The sequence below is a fragment of the Macaca mulatta genome, chromosome 18, assembly GCF_049350105.2.
Source record: "Macaca mulatta isolate MMU2019108-1 chromosome 18, T2T-MMU8v2.0, whole genome shotgun sequence".
In the NCBI taxonomy this organism is placed as follows: Eukaryota; Metazoa; Chordata; class Mammalia; order Primates; family Cercopithecidae; genus Macaca; species Macaca mulatta.
Window position 1 is genome coordinate 44,231,738 of NC_133423.1, and position 19,211 is coordinate 44,250,948.

Consider the following 19,211-nt stretch of genomic DNA (forward strand, 5'->3'; position numbering starts at 1 on the left):
CATGAACAGCCAGATCTAGATGGCTCCAAGCTCAGCTTGCTCGGCTGCAGGAGCCTGGCACCTCCTCCCCACACCTGCAGGAAACCTTCTGTAATGACTGTAAGTCACCAGGGACTGCAGCATGTCACTGAGCCACAGGCACAGGTCAGTTCAGGCCTTAATGCTGTATCCACCACATCTGTAGGTCTCTGCTGCTGCTTGGTGAGAATGCTGTCTCCCCTAAAGCCATCCTGAGCCCTTGGGACACTAGAGCCACTCTGTGCCCAGCACAGCCTTTGCCCTCACCCTGCACCCACTTTGTCATCAGGGCCTGGGTCGCCCACAGTGCTCAGCCTCTCTCCTAAGCCCTTAATCCACAGATGAAAACCTGCTTCTCAGGCCCGGTGATGACTCACACCATCAGTCTTGCTGTCTCCTACCTGTACCCAGCCTCTCATTCAATCCAAAAGCCTTCTTGTGAATTGCTGCCCATCAGTTTTACATGCTGCTAAATCCAGAATCCCATTTGCCCTGGGGAGACACCCTCCTAGAGCCACTGTTACTGCAGGTATGTGCAAATGGGAGGCATCTCATCCAGGCTCAGAGGGAGCTAAGAAGTGGATACAGGAGCAGTAAAGTGTGGGGGCTGGGAGTAGTTCTAGTGTGTGCATCGCTTCAATTTCCCTTTAATATTTTGGTACAGTAAGTGCATTTTAATAAAAAAAAGAGTATTAAGCCACTTGAAAAGAGTTGTAGAAGTTTCGAGACACACAAGAGCAGCTGGGACAGCATCCTGTCCCTGGGCTCTGATGACAGTGGAGGGACACAGGCTAACTGTGAGACACAGTCACATGGTGCCTGACAGTTGCTTATGCAATGGTTTTGCCACCAGATGGGTATTCTACCTCCTCTTCCTCCCCCACCCACAGTTCCTGGGTTATGGCCTGCTGATGGCCTGGATCTCTGTCTTCGAGGGACAGCTTTCTTTCAACTGAGTAGAAGACGGGGAAGAACAGTGCTCATGGGCATGGCTCTGCAGGGAGCACAGAGCCTTCCCCAAGACCAGGGGCAGCTCTAGGGGGCTGTGCCCGCCTGGAGTCCTGGCAGAGACTCCTGAGGCACCCACTTACTCTTTTGGCACCTCCCAAAATCTGTCGGCCTTCTGTGGCCATGCTTCTTCCCTTCAGGGCTGGTGTTCCAAGGATGTAAGTGTGCAAACTGACCTTGCTCCTTCCTGGCACCCCTCTGCAGGCAAGGCAGGCAAGGCTTGGAGGTCTGATTGTGTGAATGATGCCAAAGGAGCCGCTTCATTTAGTCTCCAAGTCAATGGGATTGTGCAGACCTACCTGCTGGGCGACAGCTTAGAGTCTCTTTGCTTCCCACTTTCCCTCCTCCCCCAGTGTCCACTAGTTCCTAGACACATTCCTGTCCTGCCAGCACTAGTTCCTACACACATCCCTGACCTGCTGTGGCACCATCTCGGCTCACTGCAACCTCTGCCTCCCAGGTTCAAGTGATACTCCTGCCTCAGCTGGGACTACAGGCCCCCACCACCATGCCCAATTTTTGAGTTGTTGGTAGAGATGGGTTTGCCCATTGTTGGTTTGCCATGTGGGCTAGGCTGGTCTCAAACTCCTGACCTCAAGTGACCTGCCCGCGTCAGCCTCCCAAAGTGCTGGGATTACAAGCATGAGCCACCACGCCCAGCCATTACCTGACCACTTCTTTTGCCTCCACGGCTGCCTCTGAGGTCCAGTGCCCTCAGCTCCCACCACATCTCCTGTCACCCTGCTTCTGCTGAGAGCCTTCCCACACACTTTCTCCCTCAGAGTCATCTTTTAAAACAAGTAGGATCTGTCATTCTGCTGCTTCCAACTCCTCAATGGTTCCCCATTGTAATTAGATTGGGTTTCAAATTCCTTACTGTGGCCCAGGGTCTTGCTAGTCAGAGGGCTGTCCCTAGGGAGCAGCATCTTGCTCTCCACCTGGAAATGTAGCATCTCAGACCCCACCCCTAGACCGACTGAATCAAAATCCCTGGGGTTGTGTGTGCATGACAGTTCGAGAAACACCAGCCTAAAGGACACTCCGTAGTCTGTCCAGCTTGTCCCTTCACCTCATGCCAACCAACACACTCCAGACTCAAAGTGCCTTCTGTCAACCCCCGCTATTGAAGTACCTGACCCCAAGCCACTTTCAATTTCATTCCTGTTTCATTTTCTCTGGAGGGCTCATTGCCATCAATGAGATTGTTATTTATGTTGGTATGTCCTCACCAAAGTGTCTGCCAGGCCTATCACAGTCCTGGAGCTCAAGGGAGACCCAAGGAAACCAAACCACATTTGCCAGGCACCCAGGATGGACCTAAGCAAGCTGTCTGGGCCCACCAGGAGTTCCTGGTTGGGCCAGGAGGACCTGTCTGTTACACATGAACTATGATTCAAAATGTAGACATATAGTCTTCAATTAATAATAATATTTTTAAAAGACAAAAAGTAGATATACATTTTGAATGAGAATACATATGAGAAATGCCCCCATTCCCCCAAGTGCACTTGGTTGGAAAATGAGAAGGAAAGGGAGGTGCCGGATGGTTTCAGGGAAGGAATGTGTGGAACGCAGGTCTTCCATGAGCATGGGGCTGGCAGTCGGAACAAAGACTCGCCTGCCCTGGGCTTGGGCTTGTGTCTGCCCTGGGCTTGGGCTTGCGCTTGCACTGGGCTTGCACCTGCAGAGGGCTTGATGTTCTGGCTCCTTCTCACCTGGTAGAAACAATTTATCAGTCTTCAAAGATTAAGAAGATCAGTTACCATTGTTTTTCATCTCATCAACCTAGATGCGAACAAAGTAATGGAAGAAGTAATACCCTTTAGTGTAGAGTCATGGTTCTCAAAAGTGTGTCCCCTGAACCAACAGCATCATCATCATCTGGGAATTCGCTGGAAATGCAGAGTCTTGGGACCCACCGTGAACCTACTGAATCAGAAACCCTGGGGATGGGACACAGTGATCTTTGTTTTAACAAGCCATGCAGGTGATTCTGATGAACACTGAAGTTTGAGATTGATAAATTTTTTTTAGTTATAAAATAATTTATTAAAGAAAATTTAGAAAAATCAGAAAAGTGAAAGGGGATTAAAGCATCAGTAATTCTACCACTCAGAATAAGCTCCTTAGGAATCCACATCAGGCAGAAAGACAGAAAAGAAAGAAAGAACTCCAACTGATATTGTTAATGTTTCGATGTAGCTTTGCAGCCTTGCAAAAAATGTGTATAATTTTCTTCACTTCATAAAATTGAGGTTATTCTGGACGTTATACTGCTTTTATCACTTAGCATTTTATCTGAGCATTTCCTAATCATTCATAGAAAGCCTCATTTTAATTTAGGTTGCATACTGTTCACTCACACTAATGTACTACATTAGCTATATATTTGGGTAATTTTCTATTTCCCCTAATATAAATGGCACTAGAGTGAATATTCTGGCTCAGGAACGCTGATTGTTTTCTTAGGATAAGAAAGAGGAAGAATAAGTCAAAGACTAAATATTTCGGGTTTCTTAATGAACTTTTTACTATTAAAGTTTTAAAATATATGTATGTATTTATAACACATACGGCCAAAAAGTTAATATATTAACCCTGTAAAAAGAGCTTTCATATCCTTAAAAGAAAGGCATACATCTCAGTGGCACAAAAGAGGAAAAGAAAATGACAGCTTAGGAATACAGGATTACCTATGGCAAATGATCAGTTCACATATAAGAAAAGGTTGATCAGGCTAGGGGCGGTGGTTCATGCCTGTAATCCCAGCACTTTGGGAGGCTGAGGCAGGTGGATCGGTTGAGGTCAGGAGTTTGAGACCAGCCTGGCCGATGTGGCAAAACCTCCTCTCTGCTAAAAATACAAAAATTAGCCAGGCATCATGGTGTGTGCCTGTAGTCCCAGCTACTTGGGAGGCTGAGGCAGGGGAATCGCTTGAACCGGGGAGGTGGAGATTGCAGTGAGTCAAGATCATGCCATTGCATTCCAGCCCAAGCAACAGAGTAAGACTCTGCCTCAGTGAAAAGAAGAAGAAGAGAAGATTGATCATCATTATTAATGAAAATACTGAAGTTAAAAGCTCCAAGATGCCTTTTTTTTAACTCATCAATTTCACGAAGCTTTGTAAAAAAATTAGAATAGCCAGGGCTGACAAGTAAAGGTACAGTGAAGTGGATATACCCACCCATCTCTTGCAGAAGGAATAGAAATTGGTGCTGTCTTTCTGGGGAGCTGTTTGGTATGTTTTACTAAAGATTCGTTCTGCTTGAGTAGCTCATTAGACACCATAGAGGCTCATCCCAGAGCAATGTTCTGTGAGATGGAACGCGTGATTTTTTGTATAGTAAGAAGAGCTACTGTACAGGGCATAGGATGCTCCAGGCCCTGTTTTAAGTGCTTCACTGATGTTAACTTATTGAACCCTTACAACCATCCAGTGAAGGGCTGTTTATTATTCCCATTCTATAGATGAAAAAAGGAGGCGGGAGAGGTCGAGTAACCTGCGTAAGGTCACATAGCAGGAAAGTGATTGAACTAGTACTTCAACCCATGGTCTCTCTCTGACACCCATGCTCTAACCTCTATGCCAGGCTGCCTCTCACTATGGCAGGAACTGAGACAGTGAGATTAAGTGAACCTCCTGAGCCATCCAAGACTTCCACTTGTCCCTCAGCTCAGCATTTATTCACGCCTCTCCATTAACCCCCATCTGCCCACCTTGGCTGTAGATTCTAGTCTATCTTGCCTCCAAAACACTCTTTTCATTTTGAGGCATCTAAATTTCAGATAATGATAGGAAAGACACATGGTTGATAAAGAACAGAAGCCTTGCTTTGTCCACGGAGGGACTGGTATGTTCTGGTATATCCAGTTTTGCTTGAAAATATGTGTGGTTTCTTTGGTTGTTGGGTCCCTGGGGATGGTTGGGGGTGGGCAGCAGGTGCCAATATTCACAGTTCTAACCACGCCCAGCCCAGCCGCATTGCTGGAACCTCCAGAGAGGTAAAAATGAAGTCCATTCTCAGATCATAGCTTTCCCTTTAGATGCCCAGGTGCCGTGGGAGCTAGGAAAGAATTATAACATAGAGCCCCTGCCCTTAAGGAATATGGTGCCCTTATGCACAGGGCAGACCTATACTCATAGAATGACAGGAGAACTAGTTGGCCTGCCTGATGCAGGCCCTGTGCTTTCTCCATTTGGTCTCAAGCCTTCTGGTGGGGTTAACCAGGAAGGGCCTCCTAGAGAGGTCTGCCCTGAACTGGGCCTTGGAGGATTTCAACAGCAATACATGAGGAATGACAGAGAGGGCCCAGGGCCAGGCAAGCAGTGGCCAGGACAGCCAGCAGAGCTGAGGAGGCCCCCCAAGCAGTTGGCAGGAATATAAGAGAGCCGTGGGTGCGGAAGGAGGGGGCAAGCAGACCAGGATAGCGGTAGGAAAGCCAGCACCTGGTAGACCCCTGTGCAATTGGCTTAGAGACTAGAGATGGCAGTGACAGAAAGCAAGCTCAGCAGAGACTGCCCTGAGGACTGGAGAGAGAAGGTGGCCTTCAGCATTTGGTGTGGATGCATGGGATGGCTGTCCAAATGCCATCACTGGTAGGTCCTGGAAAGAGGCTGCTGATTAATATTGATACATTCATCTATTCATTGAGCAAGCACGCATGAAGCCGGCACTATTTACCAGGGACTGTATTAGTGACTGGAGTCGAAAGATAAGTTACATTTCATTGCCATCCCAAGAAACTTGCAGACCAGCGGAGAGGCAGCCTGGGACATGCACAGGGCATCTGGGCTCAAGCCTCGCCTTCAGCACAGTGAGGAGTCTCCCACTGGCAGGGACATAGGGCACCAGGGAGCATTTGTGCCACTGTCCTTGGGGGTGGGGGACTGCGTAGAGGAATGGATTAACTTTCCTTTTCTTATGTTTTCTTTTTTTTTTTTTAACATAGCACTTGATACATGCAAAAGAGTATCTGTCACATGTATATATAGGTGTGAAGGATAATAACATAAACCCCTGTGAACCCCTCTCTCAGTTTAAGAAATAGAACCAAAAATGCTAAATGGTGACTCAAAGTACTTCAAGCTCCTTTGTCTCCCTCCTTCACCGTATGCCCCGCCCTTTCTTCCAGAGCTATCACTATCCTGAATTATGTGGGCAGATTCCTTGACTTTTTCCTGATGGTCTTACCACTTATGTAGGAATAAAATCTGTTATGGTTCCCCAGAAAGTAAAACACAGAATTGCCATGTGACCCAGCAATTCCACCCCTATGTATATTTCACTCCTAGATATATACCCCCAAAGGATTGAAAACGGGCATTCAAACATACTTGTATACGAATGTTTATCGCAGCATTATTCCCAATAGCCGAAAGGTAGAAACAACTTGAGTGTCCAGTAACAGATGAACCAATAAGCAAGATGCAGGGGTGTGTGTGTGTGTGTGTGTGTGTGTGTGTGTGTGTGTGTGTGTGTGTGTAGCAGTCACTCACAAAAGGAATGAAGTTCTAATGTATGCTTAACATGGAACAACCTTGAAAACCCTGTAGTAAGTGAAAGAAGCCAGTCACAAAAGAACAAATATTGTATGATTCTATTTATATGAAATATCTACAATAAGCAAATTCATAGAGACAAAGTAGGTTAGAGGTTACCCAGGGGCTGGATGGAAAGGGAAATGGGGGAATTATTGCTTAATGAATAGTTTCTGTTTGGGGTGATGAAAAAGTTTTAGAAATAGATCATGGTAATGATTGCACAACATTGTGGATTTAATTAATGCCACAGAATTATATATTTAAATATGGTTAAAATGGCAAATTTTATGTTATATACATATTTTCCCAAAAAAAAAAAAACAGAAAAAATTGTTAGTCGTTTTGACAGTGCTTGAACTTTACATAAATGAAGTCAAACTGGGTTCATTCTTCTGCAGCTTGTTTTTCTCCCTCAATGTTAGGTTTCTACGATTCATCCACGTCGAAGCAGGTGGCTGTAGTTCATTCCTTTCACCATTGAATAGTAGTCCATGATCCCAATGAATATACCATGATGTACTTATCCATTTTTTTGGTCAGTGACATTGGAGATGTTTGCATGTTTTCTTCACACATTTTCTTTTTTTCTGCTTCTGAGAATTTTTTTTTTTAAGACAGAGTTTTTCTCTGTTGCCCAGGCTGGAGTGCAGGGGTATGATCTTGGCTCACTGCAACTTGCACCTCCTGGGTTCAAGCAATTCTCCTGCCTCAGCCTCCCGAGTAGCTGGAATTACAGGCATATGCTACCATGTCCAGCTAATTTTTGTATTTTTAGTAGAGATGGGTCTCACCATGTTGGCCAGGTTGGTCTCAAACTCCTGACCTCAAATGATCCACCCACCTCAGCCTCCCAAAGTGCTGGGATTACAGGTGTGAGCCACCATGCCTGGCTGAAAACATTATTTTACGTGTCTCCTAGAGCTCATGTCCGAGAGTGGGATTGCTGGGTCAGAGGGTGTGTATGTGTTCAACTTCATAAAATAATGCCACATTGCGTTCCCAAGGGTGTTAGCCATTTTCACTCTCCCACCCATCCATCAGTTCCCAGTGTCCCCACATCCTCACCTATAGTGGTGGGTATTTTCTTGAGTTCCATGCCTGCCTTGTACTTACGGCCATCTGTAAATGGAGTCCAAACCCCCCATGAAATGACCACTGTGGAGGGCAGAAGTACTGCCTGTAGAGCACCAGTGGCTCCCAGGACCTCAAAAGTGAAAAGGCCTTTCATGGGACACGACCACCCTCCTATTTCAGACAAGTAGATGGAGACCCCAGAGTGAATGGGGATTTGGCCAGCATTTTACAGCAGGCCCCAGGCCCCTGGTGCAGCGGTGTTTTCACAGCCACCATGTGCCCTAGCGTGTAGCCTGCTTCCTGGAGTGCGCCCTGCGGATGGTGGGACAGGTGTACGCCTCGCACAGAGAGCAAGCAGGGTTGTTGTCACTGATGATAGCTGGGACTCTCCTGACTCTGCCATCAGCCAGAAAGCTCCTTGAGATGGAATCTGTGTTGAGGGCTTGGTTTGAGGATAAAATGAGTTCATCGTTTGCATGTTTCATTCCTAAGACGCTGGAAGAAATACGAGACCTATGGATTTTCTTGGCTTTCCCCTGGACTTGGAGTGGAATGAAAATGGCCACACCGTAGGCCAGGAGGTAGCCCCAGATGAGGGTGAGTGGCCTGGGCCAGCCAGGGCACATCGTGCCCCCTGCCTCTTGCCAGCCCTTTTAATAGAGGGAGTTCCAGGGAAGGGCCTCCAGCCCAGCCTGGTTCAAAACCAATTTAGCTCCAATTATCCTTTTTTGAGTTTATCTTCCTTTTCTCTTTTTTTGTCTTTCCCAGTAACTAACCATGATGGTTTTTCCTTGTGATTGGAGTAGTTTCACTTGTTCATGTACATCTATAACCTTACAAGAAAGACAGACCAGGGTAAGATATTATCTCCATTTAGCAGATGAGATAACAGACTTAGAAGGGATTACTGCAGTTAGTTGGTGTAATGGAAGAATCTACTGGCCAGCAGGTTCAGGGACTTTCCCCTTTGTCCTGCTCCTGTCCACAACAAAATGCCCATTTGTGTGACAACAGGAAGGACATCCTCAAAGATTCCTCAAGAAATATCACCCCATCAACTTACCAGTCTTGTGTGGGCAGATTTTCCTGTGATACGTAATCAAAGTTGGGTTCTCCACACCATATGTGTTGGGCCTGGTGTTGTCTACACAGGCAACCTTGTGTTATTTTTCTCTGATGCACTGAATCTACTTTAACCACTAAGCATTTGAGAGACCACACAATTATTGAATTTAAACCCTTTATCACTAAAATACTCATTTTAGAAAAATTTAAACAAGAAGAGGGGGAAGTAATCCCACTACTTGGAATACGATCCTCAATCCTCTGTTAGGTAGTCTTAGTATTTTCTTCACCTGTCCTCTCAGTATATAGAAACACAGCCCATGGATTTACCACACATATACTTTGTAAACATTTTTTCTCAACTGTCTATGATGGAAAAAGCACACATAATTTTAAACTTTTTAAAAATGGTAAAAGTAGGCTGGGCATGGTGGCTCACACCTGTAATCCCAGCACTTTGGGAGGCCAAGGTGGGAGGTCAGGAGTTCAAGACTAGCCTGGCCAACATGATGAAACCCCATCTCTACTAAAAATACAAAAATCAGTTGGGCATGGTGGCAGCACCTGTAGTCCCAGCTACTCAGGAGGCTGAGGCAGGAGAATCACTTGAACCTAGGAGGCAGGGGTTGCAGTGAGCCAAGATCACGCCACTGCACTCTATCCTGGGCGACAGAGCGAGACTCCACCTCAAAAAAAAAAAAAAAAAAATCGTAGAAGTAAATCATGTTCATTAAAAAGAGAAAAGAAGGAAGGATGGGTGGGAGGGAGGGAGAGAGAGAAGGCAGAAAAAAATACAAATGAGAAAAAAATTAAACTGGAATTCTCCCACTAAGTTTTGTTGCTGTATATATTACTCCACACATTTTTCTATGAACATATATTTTATTAAACAAATTGGGATCATTCTGTACAACTATTTGTACACATCACAACATAGCATATTTCCATGTTAGTAAAATACTTATCTATATTTTTGTAATGGCCACAAGTCATTTCATAGTATAAATAAATGTACAATCTCCTACTTTATTTAACTAGTATCCTTTTTTGTTGGACATTTAAAGTCATTTCCACAATATAATGATACTGAGTTTAATATTATTTAACAAACCATTGCACATACTTAACTATTTATTAGGATAAACAATGAGAAGTAGAATTGCTGGCTGAAAGAGAACATACATAATAATTTTAGGGTCCAAAATTGCTAACTTGCCTGCCAAAAAGTGTGTTTGTGTTTTCTCTCTTTTTTTGCTCACTGGCTATGCCTTAGTTTAATATAAGATACACAGATGTTTTGGTTTCTGTTTTGAGAAGGTTGGTCTTTAATAATGAGTGAGCGCAGGTACCTGTCCACACGAAAACCCCAGTCCCAGGCCACTGACTTGGCAAAGCTGCCCCTGGGCCCCTCATCACATCTCTTCCATCCCAGGTGAAAACAGAGCATGCGTCCCACACCTCCTTCCTGCCAACCCCAGCCAGGGCTCCCGTCTTCTCTCCTCTGCCTCCCTCCCCTGGACAATTGTGATGGGTTCAGAACAGTCCTGGGGAGTAGCTCACCTTGGGTTACCAAATATTGAGGAAATGGGGGGAGTCTCTTAAAGTTTCATCACTGACTTTTTAATTTTGAAATTCATTGTTCACTTCATAAACCTTACATGAATTCACTGCACTCCTTGGAAAAAATTAAAGCATAAGAACAAAGTCCCTGCTGACATTCCCCTAATCCAAGCATTCCTTTTCTTATTGAATTTGGGCTTGTTTTTTATTCCGACTCAAATCAACAAATGTTGCTGGAGCCCCCATTCTAGGGCCTGTGAGAGGGGCTGAGGACAAGGGCATGCGTGAGGACGGGGTGGGGAGGTGGAGGTGACACAGACCCAGAAACCTACCATCAATTTCGGATCAGGGCACCAATTGGGAAGAGTCTTCTCTCAACGCAATGCTTGGTGACCCAGCAGCTGCCAGAATGCGCCCAGCAACTGGAGGCTGGTTTGCTCCCCACACAGTCCAGTCTGTCCTTGGCCTGGCTCTGTAGAGAGTTATCGTATGAAGCCTAGATCGAACTTCCACACGACCTACTCATTGATCGTAACACTGTCCACTGGAGCAAAGGAAGAAGCCTGATTTCTCTTCCACCTGACAGCCCCTTCAGGTTGCTCATAGCTAGACCATGCCCTCCCCTAAGAACGTGGTTCCAGTCACTGTCCCATCCTGGACCCCCTCCTGGGGCCCTTCTATTCAAGCACCCCTCCCATGACAGGGCCAGCTGGTGCAGGTGGACCCAGTCTCCACACCAGGCAGCGGCTGCTGGTGCCCTCAGGTCTGGGCAGAAGGAAGGGCTGCTTGACGAGATATAGCAGTTCTCCCCATCGCCCTGGAGAAGCAACATTCATAACCATGTATTCTAGGAAGGCCAAATGATGAAGCAAATTAAATCTCAGGGGTCCTGATGGGAAAAGGAGTGATTAAGAATCATAATTAATAATTTGACGCCAACAATGAGCCTGACAGCAAGGAACCGCCTCGCACAATTGTTTCATGGTTTTTGCCTTATTATCAGCCTCGTAACTTAAGCTTTCCTCTAGATGCACTAATTAGGTAATTAGCTCCCTAAAGATCATGCCTCTTAAGAATGCAGAGCAGGCTGGCTAAGAGGTGCCCGGGAAGAAGGGGCTTTTAGAGTGCGGCTCTTTGAACCAAGTGAGGGGGTAGGGCAGGGCCAGAGTATGGATGACAAACACAGATGTGGTCAGGGAGTGGCACGGCGTCCTTACTGAGGGTGTGCCACCCTCGGATTGGTGTGGTATGGACTGTGGTGGGGCCCAAAGACTAGAAAATACACAAAATGATTGTTCCATCTGTGAAAAGACAATACTGTGCCTTGTCTGGGCACCATGGGTGATGACAATGGTCATAATCATCACCACCATAAATTCAATAAAGCACATTCAGAGTAGGAAAGAATGCCGAGCTGAATTTAAGGATCCTGGGTCTCTACCACTCCCTACCTGCCTATGTCCTGTGGTTAAGTCACTCCAGCTCTCTATGCCTCAGTCTCAGACCACCTTTGCTGCTAGTCAGGCCCATGGAACGTGCAGGAAATGGGAAGAAACCAGGCTTTCTGCGCCTGGGAGTGCGAGAGAGAAGTGTTTGTGGGGAGGGTGGCTGCAGTGGTGCACTTGTTAACACCGTGTCTGCACAAGAAGGCACTTTTTGTCTTCTTTGAAAATAGAGCATTTGTTTTCCCTTTTTAATAAATACCTTTTGTAGTGTATGCTCTTCACTGGGCATACAGGAAATGGACCTCCACGGCCCTTGCCCCTCCCTCCTCTGCAGGCCCTGCCTCAGCCCCCTCCTTTGTCACTCGGCTGTCTTTCCTCCCCCTTGTCTTACCACGCATGCACTGGTATGTGTGTGTGTGGTTGTTGCAACACCTTCATGATAATATTGTTCACAAATTTTCTATCTTACTTTTCTGCTCATCTTCATAAGCATTTTCAAGTTAGAAACCATCCATAAGCACTATTTTTAAGGGAAAAAGTCGGGTCATGTCTGCATCTTTCCAGTTCTAGAAAGATCTGAAAGGGAAAGGGCCGAAGTCATGTGTCATGTCTAGATCTTTCCAGTTCTAGAAAGGGAAAGGGCTCTAGAGAGGCACAAACTCCAGGTATTCAAAATTGGGAACCTGAGGGCAGGGGCAGGGCTGGCCTGGATGGGGGTCTTTCCACTCAGAGGCTGCAGTGCTTGCAGTGCTTCCCTTTGATGTGTTCTCCCTTGGGCCTCATTAGGCCTGTGACAGCCACCACCAACCTGGGTTCTTAGCAGCACCCCAAGGCCATTGCTAGGGAGTGCTACCCCACCCTCACCCCACAACTGGGAGCTGTGTGGTCTTGCTTCTCTCTTCCTTCTCAAAGCTCTCCTCCTCCAGGAAGTCTCCCTGCTTTAGTATCCTCTGAAAAATGTCTCCTGCCAGGGCTTTGTTCATAGCTCAGAGCCCCGTTTCCCTACCCGCAAGGTGCTCCACTCTGCCCACTTTTTCACACAGTTTCAAGGACATTTAACAACTTTACTAATGCACAGATTCCACATAAAGGAGCAAGTTCCCAATCATTGAGAAGATAAAAGCTGGTACAAGGCCTGGAATAGGACAGAAGAGGTGGGGGTCCTAAGCCCCAAGCCCCAGAAGGCCCTGCCCACACAGTAAGGGCTGGATAAACATGGCTTAGAAAAACAGTGCCAGCCGAGCAGAATGGCTCATGCCTATAATTCCAACACTTTGAGAGGCTGAGGTGGGAGGATTGCTTGAAGCCAAGAGATCAGCCTGGGCAACAAAGCAAGACCCCGTCTCTACAAGAATACAAAAAATAAGAAAATTAGCTGGGCATGATGGTACATGCCTGTAGTCCTAACTACCTGGGAGGCTGCGGTAGGAGGATCACTTGAGCCCAGGAGTTTAGAGGCTGCAGTGAGCTACGATTGTGCCACTGCACTCCAGCCTGGGCAACAGAGTGAGGCCCTATCTCGAAAACAAGGTGGGGGCAGGGAAGCCTCTGTTTCCCCAGGGTGTTTGTCTGGGGGTTGGTTCTGAGCCCTCTGGAGTGCTTCCTGCCTGTGGTCACTGCTGATCCTCCCACTCACCTCCCTGCCCTCACCACAGGTTCATTTAACTTGCCGAAGCTCATGCTTGGTCGACCCTGGTATAGAGAAGAGAGGGCACCAGGCAAGGAGCCCGGGAACCCGAGGTCTAGCCCAGTGCTTACAGACTCACTGTGGGCAAGTCCTGTCCCATCCGTGAGTCTCAGTTTCCTCACCTGTAAAATAGGATCATTAGAATAGACCAGCCGTGAGGTCCTTCCAGCTGCCTGAATCTCCTCCTGGTTCTCCTGGGAGACCAGCCTCAGATGCCATGCAAAGGAATGACTTTCTAATGGAATTTCACATGCTCTGACAGATATTTGGGGGAAGATTTCATCTTCATGAGGGGAGAAAGAAGGGGTGTCATTTGGCTGGGCATAAAATCAATCCCTGGGAACCCCTGGCTTCTTTTGAGAGCAAGGAAGGATAAGGGGCTAAGGAAATCATGGCTCTGCAGCTACTCTCCAGATAGCACTGGTTCCAGGTAACCTGCCCTCACTTCACTGGGCACCTGTGGAGTTCTCCTAGGTGCCATCTCAGCACTTGAGCCAAGCTCGTGCCTGAGCTCCAGGGGTTACCCCAGATTGTTATTTGAGGCCACAGCAGGGAAGGGCACGCTGTCCAGGGAGGTTCCCATGTGTTGTCTGGGAGCACCAGAGTGGGCTGCAAGGAAGGCAGCCCTGCCCCGCCCACCACCGGGTTCTCCTCCTAAAGGCCACCTCTGGCCTCCATGCAAGCCTTCTTATCTCTACTTTTTTTATCAACAGAAACATCTCTAGGTTCCTTTTCCCTCCAGGCTGCCTGGAGATGTCAGTGACCTCCAGTAATCTTCTCTCCAGCCCGCTGTGTGCCTGGAAGTGCTGTGTCAGTGCCTGTCCCCTGGCTCGTCCCAGCCCTCCTCCCTCTCATCTTCCTCTTCTTCCCTTTTTCTTCCTCCTGGGCCCTTCTCCCACCTCTACTCTCCCGCCTTCTTTTGGACCCTGCTTTTTAATCCCTTCTCCCATTGCCATTCACCCTCCTGCCATCCCTCCTCACTCCTCCTCAATCTTCCCCTACCCTTGCTGCCCTCCTCGCTTCCTCCTGAACCTTCCTAATCCCTCCTCCACCTTCTCCCCTCCTTCTCAATCCTCCTCCCTACCTCCCTTCCTCCCTCTCCTGACGGTTCCACCCTTCTCTCCAATGCCCCTCCCCACATTTTCCACCTTCCTTTCTCCTCTCCTCCCTCCTTCCCTCCCTCTCTCCTATCCCTTTGGTAAACTTTGCATTCTGATATTTAAACCTCCACTCGTTTCCTGGTTCAGCTGAGGCTCTGATTCCAATTATATCACCTTCATCCTTGCAAAAAGACAATTCCGGGCAGCCTGAGCTTGCTGAGCCTGGTGTGTAGAACCTCCTTTCCCCCTCTCCCAGCCCCTTCCCTGCAGTTTGCAGATGGGAAGCCAAAGAGGTCCCATCTCCCACCCGATTCCCCACCCTGCTGCAGACGCCGCTTCTTCCCTGGTTCTTCCCAGTGCTAGGATAGTTTTATTGCAAGCTGGTGGCTCTCTCTGAATTGAGCCAAATACCCATGTTCACAGTTTGCCTGGGGGATATTTTTTTAGCAGCTTTATTGAGGTATGACTGATGTAGAATAAATCTCCCATATTTAGAGTATAGTTTGATAGGTTTTGACACTTGTAGATACTCATAAAACCATTACAACAATTAGATAGTGAACAAATACAGCACCCCTCAAGTTACCTCCTGCCCCTCCCCTGACTCTCCACCCATAACATGGGGAATAGTTTTAAATACACTTCTCCCTTTTTTGGGTTTTTTTTTTTTTTTTTTTTTTTTTTTTTTTTTGGCTTGTACCATCTTCTCTACTAACTCTTATTCATTATAGTAGGGTTCGGGTCCTTCGTTTTGTTTTACAGCTGCCCCCAGCCTGTGCACGTGTCTTGGACTTTTTCAGTTAAATATTGTGCCCTCTTCCTTTTTTTTTTTTTTTTTTTTTTGGCCACTTTTGGAAATGCACGTTCCCCTAGGAGGAGGCAAACATTAAGTCTGTACCACTGGAGCTGAAGGAGCTTGTCAGGGGCTTGCTGAAGATGAGATACTGGGAAGAGGAAGGGGTTCATGCAGAAGGAAGGAGAATGCTAGCAGGGAAGAGCTGAAGCTAGAATTGTTCAACCCCTCCCAGTATGGCACGGGGACAGCCAGCAAGGCCAGGGTGGAGTTTGGGGAGCAGGCAGCTTCCTGCAGTCTGCATTCTGCCTGCCTGGCATTAACACATTAGGATTGCCATTCAGTGGAATGTTTCCCATTTCTCTGTAGCCTGGTTCAGGTCATAGGACGTGTTATCAGGATTTTTAGTAGTAGTAGCATTATTTGGTTCTAAAACATGAGACCATAGAAAGACTAGTCTGATGGTATTCTTAATGCAGTGCACCTTTTAAAACTAGCATTTGGAGTTGTGTATTGAGACGCAAGATGTCAGGCCATGGTATGCTGGGGCCAGGTCATATCAGCTTGCAAGTGCAATAGCAATAGCAAGTTGTTAAATTTGAGTTTTATGAAGCGGGAGTATTTACACCATGGAATTTAGCATGTTCTACACACCAGGCAGGGCTTTTCCTCTCTCCGCACCCCTCCCTGCACCCACCTACCTTTTTCTTCTTTTTAGACTTAGTTGTTGGGTTTTTACCAGCACACCACTGATCAGGACTAGAAGAAACCTCTGAGATCACCAGGGGCAATGCCATGCACCTCACTCCCTGGAGCAGTACCCCCTCCTGGGGCATTTGGGAAGTATGTTGAATAGGGGGCACGTTTGGAATTGTCCCACCACTGGGAGGCACTGCTGGTATTAATCGTGTCAGGGCCATGGATGATAAATGTCCTACAAGGCCTGGTATGATCCCATATGCCCCAAGATTATTGTCCCTGAGATGCAATAGTGCCTCTGTTGAGAAGCATTGAGATCCTTTGCCAAGCTCCTGGCATTGTAAATGAGGTTCAGAGAGTCTGATTCAATTCAGTCAAAGTATACCAGGCACGAAGAGGAATGACACTTAGCTCTGCCTTCCCACGAGCCTGAAATCACTTTGCTACTTGAAGGTCTGCAGTGGGCACGGAAACCAAGGTCGCCCATATTCTAAATCCTATTCCTGACCCTTCTCACATTTGGCAGAATTGGGGGTCATGGGGTGGCTTGTCTTCTGAGGAGAGGACAGAAATGAAAGGACTGGAGCATATGCCCTTTGCAGACACTCTGGACAAGGTTTAACCCTGTGGTGGCAGCTATCCTGTTGAAAGACATCCCCTGCAGAACCACAGAGGCAGAGATCAGTATGTTTCCAATAGTGAGCACTGTGGGAGTTTGCCTTTAGCAGAGGTCAGTGCGACATTATCCTGAAACGGCTGGGCGTGGGCCCTTCTGATATAAGATCCACACCCAGCTACCTGGCGCTTCAGGACTCGCCTGCCCAGGGACTGGGAGGTGCTACACAATGGCCCCACACACTGCTGGCTTGACTCCCTATTCTTTGTACCCCCACATGTCCTGCTTGGGGGATGGACTACCCAGTGAAACCTGGAACTTGCTACCTGATGGGAAAGTCTGGCTTAGGAGGGCATTTGGGTCCCCCTGTTGCTTGCTTCTTGTGCATCCTCATAGCAAAGAAAAAGAAAGAGAACAGCATCTTCTATTACAGCTAACAATTCCCAAATGCCTTGTATATGCCTTTTACATGCCAGGCACTGGCTGGGATGGATGGATGGATGGATGGATGGATGGATGGATGGATGGATGGATGGATGGATACATACATACATATATACATACATACATACATACATCTTTACTGAGATATAATTCACAGAATGTCTTAGTCCATTTGCATTGCTATAAAGGAATACCTGAAGCTAGATAATTTATAAAGAAAAGAGGTTGATTTAGCTCAGAGTTCTACAAGCTGTGCAAGGAGCCTGGTGCCATCATCTGCTTCTGGGGAGAGTCTCAGGAAACTTCCACTCATGGTGGAAGAGGAAGGGGAGCTGGCATCACATGATGAGAGGAAGGAAGCAGGAGAGAGACAGACAGAGGAGAGGAAGGTGCCAGGCTCTTTTTTACAGTCAGATCTTGAGGAAACTAATAGAGTGAGAACTCACTCATTACCCAGAGGACAGCACTAAGCCATTCATGAGGGATCTGTCCCCCAACCCAAATGTCTCATACCAAGCCCCACTTCCAACATTGGGGATCAGATTTCCACATGAGATTTGGAGGGGCCAGATATCCAAACTATATCACATACCATGCAACCCACTCATTAAAAGTGTGCCATTCAAAGTTTTTAGTATATTCAGAGTTTGCAACCATCCCCACAACCATGTTTAGGACATATTCATCACCTTGAGAAGAAGCCCCATACCCATTAGCAGTTACTTCCCCATTTCCCTCTAATCTGGACCCTCAACCCCTGGCAACCATTAATCTACTTTATGTAACTATAGATTGGCCTGTTCTGGATATTTCATAAAAGTTGAATCATATAATATGTGGTCCTTGGTGCCTGGCCTCTTTCACTTAGCATAATGATTTCAGGGTTCCTCCAGATTATAGCATGGAACAGTGCTTCATTCCTTCTTACTGCCAAATAATATCACACTGTATGGATCTACTATATTTTGTTTATCCATTCACCAGTTGATGGATATTTGAGTTGTTTCTACTTTGGGGCTCTTATGAAGAATGCTGCTATAAACATTTGTGCACAGGTTTTTACGTGGATATGTGTTTTCATTTCTCTTGGGTGTGCACCTAGGAGTGAAATTGCTAGGTCATATGATAATTCTACCTTACATATATTTTTATCAGTTTTTCCCAAGTTGCCAAAGTAGCTGTCTTTGTCTCTTAAAGGTAAAGAAATTTTTGTTGCTGGGGATGGATTCAAACCCATGTTGTGTAACTCCCTCTTACACCGCCGTCTTTGTCCTACTCTAGGTTAGAATTTTCTGGATCCTGCAGTAACTTGTCCCTCAGCCTTCTTTTCTCAACAATCTGTGATCCTTTTATCTTTGCCAGAGCCCTTGGTTGTTGTTTTTCCCTGAATCTTTTGTCTTCCTGGTGGGACCAGACCTGACCTCTCATTTCTCTTACTGGGAATGCGCTTTTCTGACCTTTGCGTGTCTTGGGCTGGTCTGTGACCCCCTAGCATCCCATTACTTTTTTCAGATAGATATAGATAGATAGATAGATAGATAGATAGATCGATAGATATATAGATAATATAAAATATAATATATAAATATATAATTTATATATTATATATTATATATTATATAATACATTATATATAATATATATTATAAAATATATGATATATAATATATCCACATCTTCCCTGTCTTATATTTGCCTTTCCTGCCTCTCCTCTTTATAAATGTCATCAGTTGAATTGAATTCTGATAAAATTGAAAACCAAACAACAGGGCTGTGAATGTGGGCTCCCCTTTTGAAAGGCTGGCTTCCCTTCTCTACATGCCCCCTCTCTATGTATTTTTGCAAATCTAGTGATGGTTGTTGACTACACCTGTATGAGATATAAATGCAATGTAGCCACAGGCCCTCACGTTTATTCCCTTCCTGCCTTCATCCTCCACCTTGAGCCATTGCTCTCCTTGGATGTAAACCTCTTGTCTACTTAGGGCAACCTCATCGCATCTCCTGGTTTTGATAACCATTCTCCATTTTGTCTGGTGTAAAATAGTTACCATGGATTACTCTTCCATAGTTCAGCATGCCCTGTCTACTTTCTCCAAGAAGACTAGGTTAGTTACTACTTCTCTCTCTCTTTTTTTTTTTTTCTTTTTTTTTTTTTTT

The 19,211-nt window shown here is 46.3% G+C and overlaps 1 protein-coding gene across 16 annotated transcripts in view; it reads left to right on the forward strand.

Annotated features, from left to right (window-relative positions):
• ZBTB7C (zinc finger and BTB domain containing 7C) overlaps nt 1–19,211 on the forward strand; it is a 384,618-nt gene that overhangs the window by 289,443 nt on the left and 75,964 nt on the right. The window lies entirely within an intron of this gene.